The 10,049-nt window shown below is 39.7% G+C and overlaps 1 non-coding gene across 1 annotated transcript; it reads right to left on the minus strand.

Annotated features, from left to right (window-relative positions):
* Window positions 1-1,544: 1,544 nt before the first annotated feature.
* On the minus strand, window positions 1,545-1,652 carry LOC112773919 (small nucleolar RNA R71). Its single transcript, XR_003188441.1, has one exon. It is a non-coding gene; the product is annotated as a small nucleolar RNA R71 (small nucleolar RNA).
* Window positions 1,653-10,049: the final 8,397 nt, after the last annotated feature.

The raw sequence follows: 10,049 nt of genomic DNA on the forward strand, positions 1-10,049 counted from the left end.
TCCATAACTTTCATGCATTGCATCATTTTTCTTGTTTTTCTCTCTCATCATAAAAATTCAAAAAAATCAAAAAAATATCTTTCCCTTTTTCTCTCTTAAAATTTCGAAAATTAGATTTGACTTCTTCAAAAATTTTTAAAATCTAGTTGTTTTTATGAGTCAAATCAAATTTTCAATTTAAAAATCTTATCTTTTTCAAAATCTTTTTCAAAAATCAAATCTTTTTCATTTTTCTTAGTTATTTTCAAAAATTATAAAAATATTTTTCAAAAATCTTTTTCTTATCTTTATCACATAATTTTCGAAAATAACATCACCAATTAATGTTTTGATTCAAAAATTTCAAGTTTGTTACTTACTTGTTAAGAAAGATTCAAACTTTAAGTTCTAGAATCATATCTTGTGATTTCTTGTGAATCAAGTCATTAATTGAGATTTTAAAAATCAAATCTTTTTCAAAAACTAATTTCTATCATATCTTTTCAAAAATATCTTTTCTAACTTCTTATCTTCTTATCTTCTCAAAATTAATTTTCAAAATTTGTTCCAACTAACTAACTAACTTTTTGTTTGTTTCTTATCTTTTTCAAAACCACCTAACTAACTCTCTCTCTCTAATTTTCGAAAATATCTCCCTCTTTTTCAAAATTTATTTTTAATTAAACTAATTATTTTATTTTTATTTGAATTTTCAAAAAACTACTAACCCTTTTCAAAATTTATTTTCGAAAATTACTAACCTTTTTCAAAAACTATTTTCAAAAATCACTAACTCTTTTTCAAAAATTATTTTCGAAAATCCTCTCCCTCTCTCATCTTATTCTATTTATTTATTCATCCACTAACACTTCTCTTCATCTCACATCACTGCTCCTATCCTTACCCTTGTGTTTGGATTCTTCATTCTTCTTCACCCTTATTCCTTTTCTTCTTCTACTAACAATAAGGAACCTCTTTACTGTGACATAGAGGATTCCTCTTCTTTTCTTGTTCTCTTCTCTTTTTTTATGAGCAGGAACAAAGAAAAAAACATTCTTGTTGAAGCTGACCCAGAACCTGAAAGGACTCTGAAGAGAAAACTAAGAGAAGCTAAAATACAACAATCTAGAGACAACCTTATTGAAAATTTCAAACAGGTAAAGGAGATGGCAGCTGAACCCAACAACAGTAATGCAAGGAGGATGCTTGGTGACTTTACTGCACCTAATTCCAATTTACATGGAAGAAGCATCTCTATTCCCACCATTGGAGTAAACAATTTTGAGCTGAAACCTCAGCTAGTTTCTCTGATGCAGCAGAACTGCAAGTTTCATGGACTTCCATCTAAAGATCCTTTTCAGTTCTTAACTGAATTCTTGCAGATCTGTGATACTGTTAAGACTAATGGAGTAGATCCTGAAGTCTACAGGCTCATGCTTTTCCCTTTTGCTGTAAGAGACAGAGCTAGAATATGGTTGGACTCTCAACCCAAAGACAGCCTGAACTCTTGGGATAAGCTGGTCACGGCTTTCTTAGCCAAGTTCTTTCCTCTTCAAAAGCTGAGCAAGCTTAGAGCTGATGTTCAAACCTTCAGACAGAAAGAAGGTGAATCCCTCTATGAAGCTTGGGAAAGATACAAGCAGCTGACCAAAAAGTGTCCTTCTGACATGCTTTTAGAATGGACCATCCTGGATATATTCTATAATGGTTTATCTGAGCTATCAAAGATGTCATTGGATACTTCTGCAATTGGATCCATTCACCTAAAGAAAACGCCTGCAGAAGCTCAAGAACTCATTGACATGGTTGCTAATAACCAGTTCATGTACACTTCTGAGAGGAATCCTGTGAGTAATGGGACGCCTATGAAGAAGGGAGTTCTTGAAGTTGATACTCTGAATGCCATATTGGCCCAGAATAAAATATTGACTCAGCAAGTCAATATGATTTCTCAGAGTCTGAATGGAATGCAAGCTGCATCCAACAGTACTCAAGAGGCTTCTCCTGAAGAAGAAGCTTATGATCCTGAGAACCCTGCAATAGCAGAGGTAAATTACATGGGTGAACCTTATGGAAACACCTATATTCCATCATGGAAAAAATCATCCAAATTTCTCATGGAAGGATCAAAAGCCTCAACAAGGCTTTAATAATGGTGGAAGAAACAGGTTTAGCAATAGCAAGCCTTTTCCATCATCCACTCAGCAACAGACAGAGAATTCTGAGCAGAATCCATCTAGCTTAGCAAATTTAGTCTCTGATCTATCTAAGGCCACTGTGAGTTTCATGAATGAAACAAGATCTTCTATTAGAAATTTGGAAGCACAAGTGGGCCAGCTGAGTAAAAGGATCACTGAAATCCCTCCTAGTACTCTCCCAAGCAATACAGAAGAGAATCCAAAAGGAGAGTGCAAGGCCATTGACATAAGCACCATGGCCGAACCTGTGAGGAAAGGAGAGGACGTGAATCCCAAGGAGGACGACCTCCTGGGACGTTCAGTGATCAATAAGGAGTTTCCCTCTGAGGAACCAAAGGAATCTGAGACTCATCTAGAGACCATAGAGATTCCGTTGAACCTCCTTATGCCATTCATGAGCTCTGATGAGTATTCCTCTTTTGAAGAGAATGAGGATGTTACTGAGGAGCAAACTGCCAAGTTTCTTGGTGCAATCATGAAGCTGAATGCCAAATTATTTGGTATTGAGACTTGGGAAGATGAACCTCCCTTGTTCACCAATGAACTAAGTGATCTGGATCAACTGACATTGCCTCAGAAGAGACAGGATCCTGAAAAGTTTATAATACCTTGTACCACACCATGATCTTTAAGGCTCTATGTGACCTTGGTTCAGGAATAAACCTCATGCCCCTCTCTGTAATAGAGAAACTGGGAATCTATGGGGTGCAAGCTGCTAAAATCTCATTAGAGATGGCAGACAATTCAAGAAAACAGGCTTATGGACAAGTAGAGGACGTGTTAGTAAAGGTTGAAGGCCTTTACATCCCTGCTGATTTCATAGTCTTGGATACTGGAAAGGAAGAGGATGAATCCATCATCCTAGGAAGACCTTTCCTGGCCACAGCAAGAGTTGTGATTGATGTGGACAGAGGAGAATTGATCCTTCAAATAAATAAGGACAACCTTGTGTTTACAACTCAAGGATCTCTCTCTGCATCCATGGAGAGAAAGCATAAAGAGCTTCTCTCAAAGCAGAGTCAACCAAAGCCCCCACAGTCAAACTCTAAGTTTGGTGTTGGGAGGCCACAACCGAACTCTAAGTTTAGTATCAAACCCCCATATCCAAACACTAAGTTTGGTGTTGGGAGGTCTCAATAAAGCTCTGCACATCTGTGAGGCTCCATGAGAGCCCACTGTCAAGCTATTGACATTAAAGAAGCGCTTGTTCGGAGGCAACCCAATTTTTATTTATCTAACTATATCTTTCTTAGTTATATGTCTTTATAGGTTCATGATCATGTGGAGTCACAAAATAAATATAAAAATTGAAAACGGAATCAAAAACAGCAGAAGAAAAATCACACCCTGGAGGAAGCATCTGCCTGGCGTTCAACGCCAGAACAGAGCATGGTTCTGGCGCTGAACGCCCAAAATGGGCAGTGTCTGGGCGCTGAACGCCCAAAATGGGCATCATTTGGGCGCTGAACGCCAGAATTGCACCCTGGAGAGGAGCTGGCGCTGAACGCCCAGAACAAGCATGGTTCTGGCGTTCAACGCCAGAAATGGGCAACAAATGGGCGTTGAACGCCCAAAATGGGCACCAACCTGGCGCTGAACGCCCAGAGTTGTGTGCAAGGGCATTTTACACGCCTAATTTGGTGCAAGGTTGTAAATCCTTGAACACCTCAGGATCTGTGGACCCCACAGGATTATCTCAGGATCTGTGGACCCTACAGGATCCCCACCTACCTTTACTCACTTCTTCTCACCCCTCTTTCACAAAATCCCATAAACACTCTTCCCCAAAACCCTTCACCAATCACCTCAATCTCTCTTCCCCATCACTTCCTCACCACTCATATCCATCCACTCTTCCCCATAAACCTACCTCATAAACTCCACCTACCTTCAAAATTCAAAATCACTTTCCCATCCAAACCCACCCTAAATGGCCGAACCTTTACCCCCCTCTCATCCCTATATATAACCCTTAATTCTTCCTCATTTTCACACAACCCAAACCTCTACTGCGAGCTATGCTTTTCTCGTTATACAAAGAAAAAGCTGAACATTGAGAAGAAGCTGAATCTTCCCAATGACGTGAGGCGTGCCATAAACGCCCGTATTTCGGAGTTAGGATTGGATTTCGTTGATAGAGACTTGGGAAGGATTAACATTTCGTGGGTTAAGGAATTTTACTGTAACTTCTTCTGACCGAACTTGGATTCAGTGCACTTAAGGGGTAGAGAGATTATGGTCACTGAGGATGCCATAGGGGATGCACTGCTTTGCAGAGTTGGTACTCCTGAGACTTGTGCCTACCAGCAGGCAGATGTAGCTCTCCTCTCCATGACCTTTGACTATGAGGCACTTAAGCGCGTGATTGCTACACTAGATTCTTCCTGGGTGATTGATTCGAGCAACAAAAAGCCTAAGGGGATGCTTTCTGCATATCTGACTAGGGAGGCTAGGACCTGGCAGTAGATATTCGCCCACTATGTCCTACCTACCACTCACTTCTCAGAGATTCTGATGGATATGCTAGTTCTGATTGGGTGTGTCATGGAGGGGAAAGAGGTGTATTTCCCCCGGTTGATTAGGCATAGCATGTGGAGAGCTCATATTCGCGGCTTGGTACCGTTTCCTACACTGGTTACTATTTTAGCTGAGCTAGTTGATGTCCCGTGGGAGGACGATGACGTGACACCACCACCTCCAGATGACGATGACAAGGAGGTTACTATTCCATGGGGGTGTATGGGTGCATGAGAAGCGCCCAACTAGCCGCCGTTCTCGAGCTAGAGCGGTAGTTGAGGCAGCTAGACCTTCATCCTCCACAGCAGCTGGACCCTCTTCCTCCACAGTAGCACCTGCACCACCACCAGCACCTGAGCCGACATATCTGTTAGTGCAGCACCTGCTTCGCTTCATGGAGCGCTTCGAGCATCGTGTCATGTGATATCTTGACCGCATAGATCAGGTGTTCGCATCACAGGGCATTGAGCTTCCTCCACTTCCAGACTCTCCCGCCTCCGACGAGCAGGATCATGAGGAGGAGCATGGTAAGGAGCCGACACAGCAGGAGGCACCACCAGAGACGCAACCTCCTGAGGTCTAGCATGACATTCCAGAGCCACAGCCAGTGCCACCTCTAGTCCCACAGCCCGAGCCTGAGCATGAGCCACAGCCTGGTGCGATTGTTGACCCCCATCCCGAGCTTCAGTAGTAGCATCGAGGACGATGCTTAATTCTAAAGTGTGGGGAGGTCACCGTTCGTGACGGGTGTTTGCACTTATGTGGTGAACTTTCAGACTTTTATTTCTATTCACTACTACTCTATTTTGTTCTATTCCGCACTTTATGTTTTAGATCATTTTGAGATTACTGTACATATTTATGCTATTGTAGATACTCTTATTTTGGTTGTTGCACACTCTTAGTAGATATATATATATATATATATATATATATATATATATATATATATATATATTGTATCTTAGTTGTTGATTGTGATTGGAAAATTTTGGGATTGCTAAAAATCTAGTCAACCTTTTTTATATAAGAAATGCGTTTTGATTGAAAAAAAAAAAAGAGGGGGGGTAAACTAGGAGAATTTTTAAAATTTTTTTTCTAAATCACAATTTTGCATTAGAATAAGCTTAATCAATATGATGAAAATTTCCAAGAAACTCATTTTTAGGGCACCACCCCAATTGGTTGAATTTTTTTTTTTAGAACTTGCTTGAGTTATACACTTTGTGGATCATGTTTTGAGCGGAGAACACAAGCATGTGAGTTTTGAGCCTAATTGTGTGGTTACATCATACATAACCACTTATTTTCATTCTTGTGTGCATTATTCTCTTCCTATGATTGTAATCTTTGATTTGTTTGATTCTTTATGTCCGTTACTTTGTGTATACATGCATTTATATGATTGAGGCCATTGTTCAAATAGCTCACTTATCCAAATAGCCAACCTTTTATCTTCCATTGTTAGCCAATTTTGAGCCTATGCTTAACCCACTTATTCTTAAATGTTAGCACATTACAAGCCTAAGTAAAAAACAATAAATGTTCCTTATTTGGATCTTTGATTAGCTTAGACTAGTGAGAGTGCTCATTATTTGATTTTGGGAGAGTTGGGAACATTGGGTAGAGATAAAAGTGTATTTTTTTGTTTTGTTGAAAAATCTTGGGAATTGGGTACATACTCATGTATCAATCATGTTTATACCATACACATTGATGCTCTTGTATATATTTTAGTTTGAAAAAAAAATAGAAATAGAAAAAGAAAGAAAAAGAATTGCAATAAAAAGGGGACAAAATGCCCCAAAGTGAAGATCAATAATAATCAATGCATATGTGTGGTGATAAAAAAGAGAATACTTGAGTGTGTGAAAAAGTGAAGAATGGGTAGTTAGGATTGTTTAGAATTGTATAGGTTGTCATAGGTTAGGTGGGAAGTTTAAGTTAATAAAAGATTCAAATTTTTAGCTCACTTGACCATATGCATCCTACCTTGACCCTAACCCCATGATGCTAGGGCATCTTGGCCAGTTTCACTGACCTTTTCTTTACTGTTTTTAGGGTAGTTTCATGCATTTTCTTAGAAAATAAGCTAGTTTTGGGTAGATATTCACTTACATCTTGTTTCAAGCATACATTGTGCACTTTACATGATTTCATGAGAATTTTGCATGAATTATATGACAAATTGGATGATGCATGTCTCATGACTTGGATTAGAACTTTGATGCACTTTGCTGCTTGATTTTAGGACAAAGGAAGCAAAGAAGAACCACGTTAGCATTCACGTTAGTTCAACTAACGTGACCTCTAACGTGGAATGGGAGCTAGCTTGCAAAGTTAGTGAGAAAGGTAATCGCCAATAACGCCCTCGAAGCCATCATAGCCCACGTTAAGAGTCACGTTAACTAAGTTAACGTGAACTCTAACGTGGAAGAAGACAACAAGGCCAACGTTAGTGACACTCTCCTTTGTCACTAACGTTGGACCAAGCTCATAATTGGCCACGTTAGTTGCCACGTTAACTTAGTTAACGTGGACTCTAACGTTAAGAAGCTAAAGAGAAGCCAACTTAGTGATATTCACCTTTGTCATTAACGTTGGCCAAGCCTCCATGAGCCACGTTAACTCCCACGTTAATTTAGTTAACGTGGAAGCTAACGTGGAGAGAGCAATTGATCGCCAACGTTAGTGACACTTATCTTTGTCACTAACGTTGGGGTGAACCACTAAAAGCCACCATGAGCAACGTTAACTCCCACGTTAACTTAGTTAACGTGGAAGCTAACGTAGATAAAGAAATGATGAGCCAACGTTAGTGACACTCACCTTTGTCACTAATGTTGGAGATGGCTAGCATTACTACGTTAGAAGCTACGTTAACCTAGTTAACGTGGACTCTAACGTGGGAAATAGGGGCACATTGGAACGTTAGTGACAAAGGTAAGTGTCACTAATGTTCTCGAAGAATTGGCATCACTACGTTAGAAGCCACGTTAACCTAGCTAACGTGGACTCTAACGTGGGAAGTAGGGGCACATTGGAACGTTAGTGACAAGGGTAAGTGTCACTAATGTTCTCGAAGGATTGGCATCACTATGTTAGAAGCCACGTTAACCTAGTTAACGTGGACTCTAATGTAGGGAGAAGGGGTGACATTCCACGTTATTGGGAAAGGTAAGTCCCAATAACGTGTGCGAATAACCAAGAGGAACGTTAGTGGTCACGTTAGTGCCACTAACGTTGAAGTTAACGTGATCATATTTGGGTTAGAAACGTTAGTGAAAAAGGTGATTGTCACTAACGTTCTCGAACCCACACTTTCACTTAACGTTAACACCACTAACGTCCTGAGCCAAAGTCCCTACCTACTTCACATTTCCTCTCTGCAAGCAAAGCTAAGCCCAATGAAGATGATAACTGCTTCAAACTCAAGATCCAGAGGCCCATACCCAAGACTTAAAGAGACAACTAGAAGATCAGAAGAGTAGTATATATAGGAGTAGCTTTGAATTAGATAGGGGGGTTGGATACTTTAGGAAGCCTTGGCATAGAACTACTCTCTGTATTTACTTTCTTTGCACTTCTAGTTTTACTTTCATGATGTATTCTCCATCTTTGTCTTCATTTCCCAGAGCTATGAACAACTAAACCCCTTTCATTGGGTTAGGGAGCTCTGTTGTAATTTGATGGATCAATGTTAGTTTTCATTCTTCTTCTTCTATCTTTTCTCTTGATTTTACTAGAAAGCTTTCGATCTTCATCCAATTGGATAGTTATCTTGGAAAAGAAGCTATTCATACTTGGATCTCTTCTGAACCTTGGAAGAGGAATGAAGAGATCATGCTAGAAATGCTTTCTCATGCTGGACCAAATTGGGTTTGGATGGATATGTGACTATAATCCTACGAACATTTGATTTGGGAATGCATGTGGTATAATCAGTGACCATACTTCATCTCTTCTCATGAGCAATTGACCAAGGAATTGGCTATTGATCAAGATTTGAGAGATTGAATTACAAGGAATTGGAATTCGATCACTTAAGATTGCCAAGGAGATCAATGAATGCATTGATTAAGGAAGATATGAAAATGAACTTGATCCGGAGAATGCAACATCTCCTGAGCCCAATGAACTCCCCACTTCTGATCTTACCCATTCTCTTTAATTTCTGCCATTTACTTTTATGAGCATTTCCCCCATTCCCTTTTAAGATTCTGCAATTTACTTTCTGCATTTACATTCAGCTCTTTATTTCTAGCATTTACTTTTTCTGCTATTTACTTTCTCGCCATTTACTTTTCTGCAAATCTCAAATCAAATTCTGGTTCGCTCAACTAGAACATTCCTCTAATTAAAGTTGCTTGATCAATCAATCTCTGTGGGATTCGACCTCACTCTGTAGTGAGTTTTTACTTGACGACAATTCGGTACACTTGCCAAAGGAAATTTGTTACGAGACAAGTTTTTCGGGCATCAAGTTTATGGCGCCGTTGCCGGGGATTGATTTTATATCAACAATGATTAAGTTTGAGGATAACTAGATTGAGCATTTTTCATTCTGTTAATTTAAATTTCTATTTGAGCAATTTACTTTCAGTTTAGTTGTGTTCTTCCCATCCGTTTGACCCCCTTTATTCCAGTTGTTTAAAATCTATTTCACTCACCCACTAACTGTTTGATATATTGTATCACTCACACTAACAGCAATTTTAACAAGAATAGTTTCTGCATCTATTTCCTTGCTTGTGCCTTGTTGGTTGTATGACAGGGAGAAGAAGCGGGGCTTCAACTCCCTTTGATTCTGAACCGGAGAGGACCTTCCTTAGATTAAGGAAGGAAGCAAGAGGAAAAAGAGTAGTAGGTGCTGAGGAGGAGGAGGAATACTTTGAACCAAACATGGAGGAGAATATGGAGAACCATCATGAAGAAGAAGCTCACAACCATGGCAGAGAAGGTCTAGCAAATCATGCTGGGCAAGAGAGAAGAGTTCTAGGCTCTTACATCAATCCAAACCCAGGAAACTATGGAAGTAGCATCCAAAAGCCAACCATACATGCCAACAACTTTGAACTGAAGCCACAACTCATCACTCTTGTTCAGAACAATTGTTCATTCGGAGGAGGTGTCCAAGAAGACCCCAATCATCATTTAACCACATTTCTGAGGATATGCGATACTGTGAAGTCTAATGGTGTTCATCCTGACACCTATAGGATGCTCCTATTTCCATTCTCACTCAAGGACAAAGCAGCCAAGTGGCTGGAGTCTTTTCCGAAGGAGAGTTTGACAACCTGGGAAGATGTGGTGAACAAATTCTTGGCAAGATTTTACCCTCCTCAACGAATCAAT

This window comes from Arachis hypogaea, chromosome 18, assembly GCF_003086295.3.
Source record: "Arachis hypogaea cultivar Tifrunner chromosome 18, arahy.Tifrunner.gnm2.J5K5, whole genome shotgun sequence".
Lineage (NCBI taxonomy): Eukaryota > Viridiplantae > Streptophyta > Magnoliopsida > Fabales > Fabaceae > Arachis > Arachis hypogaea.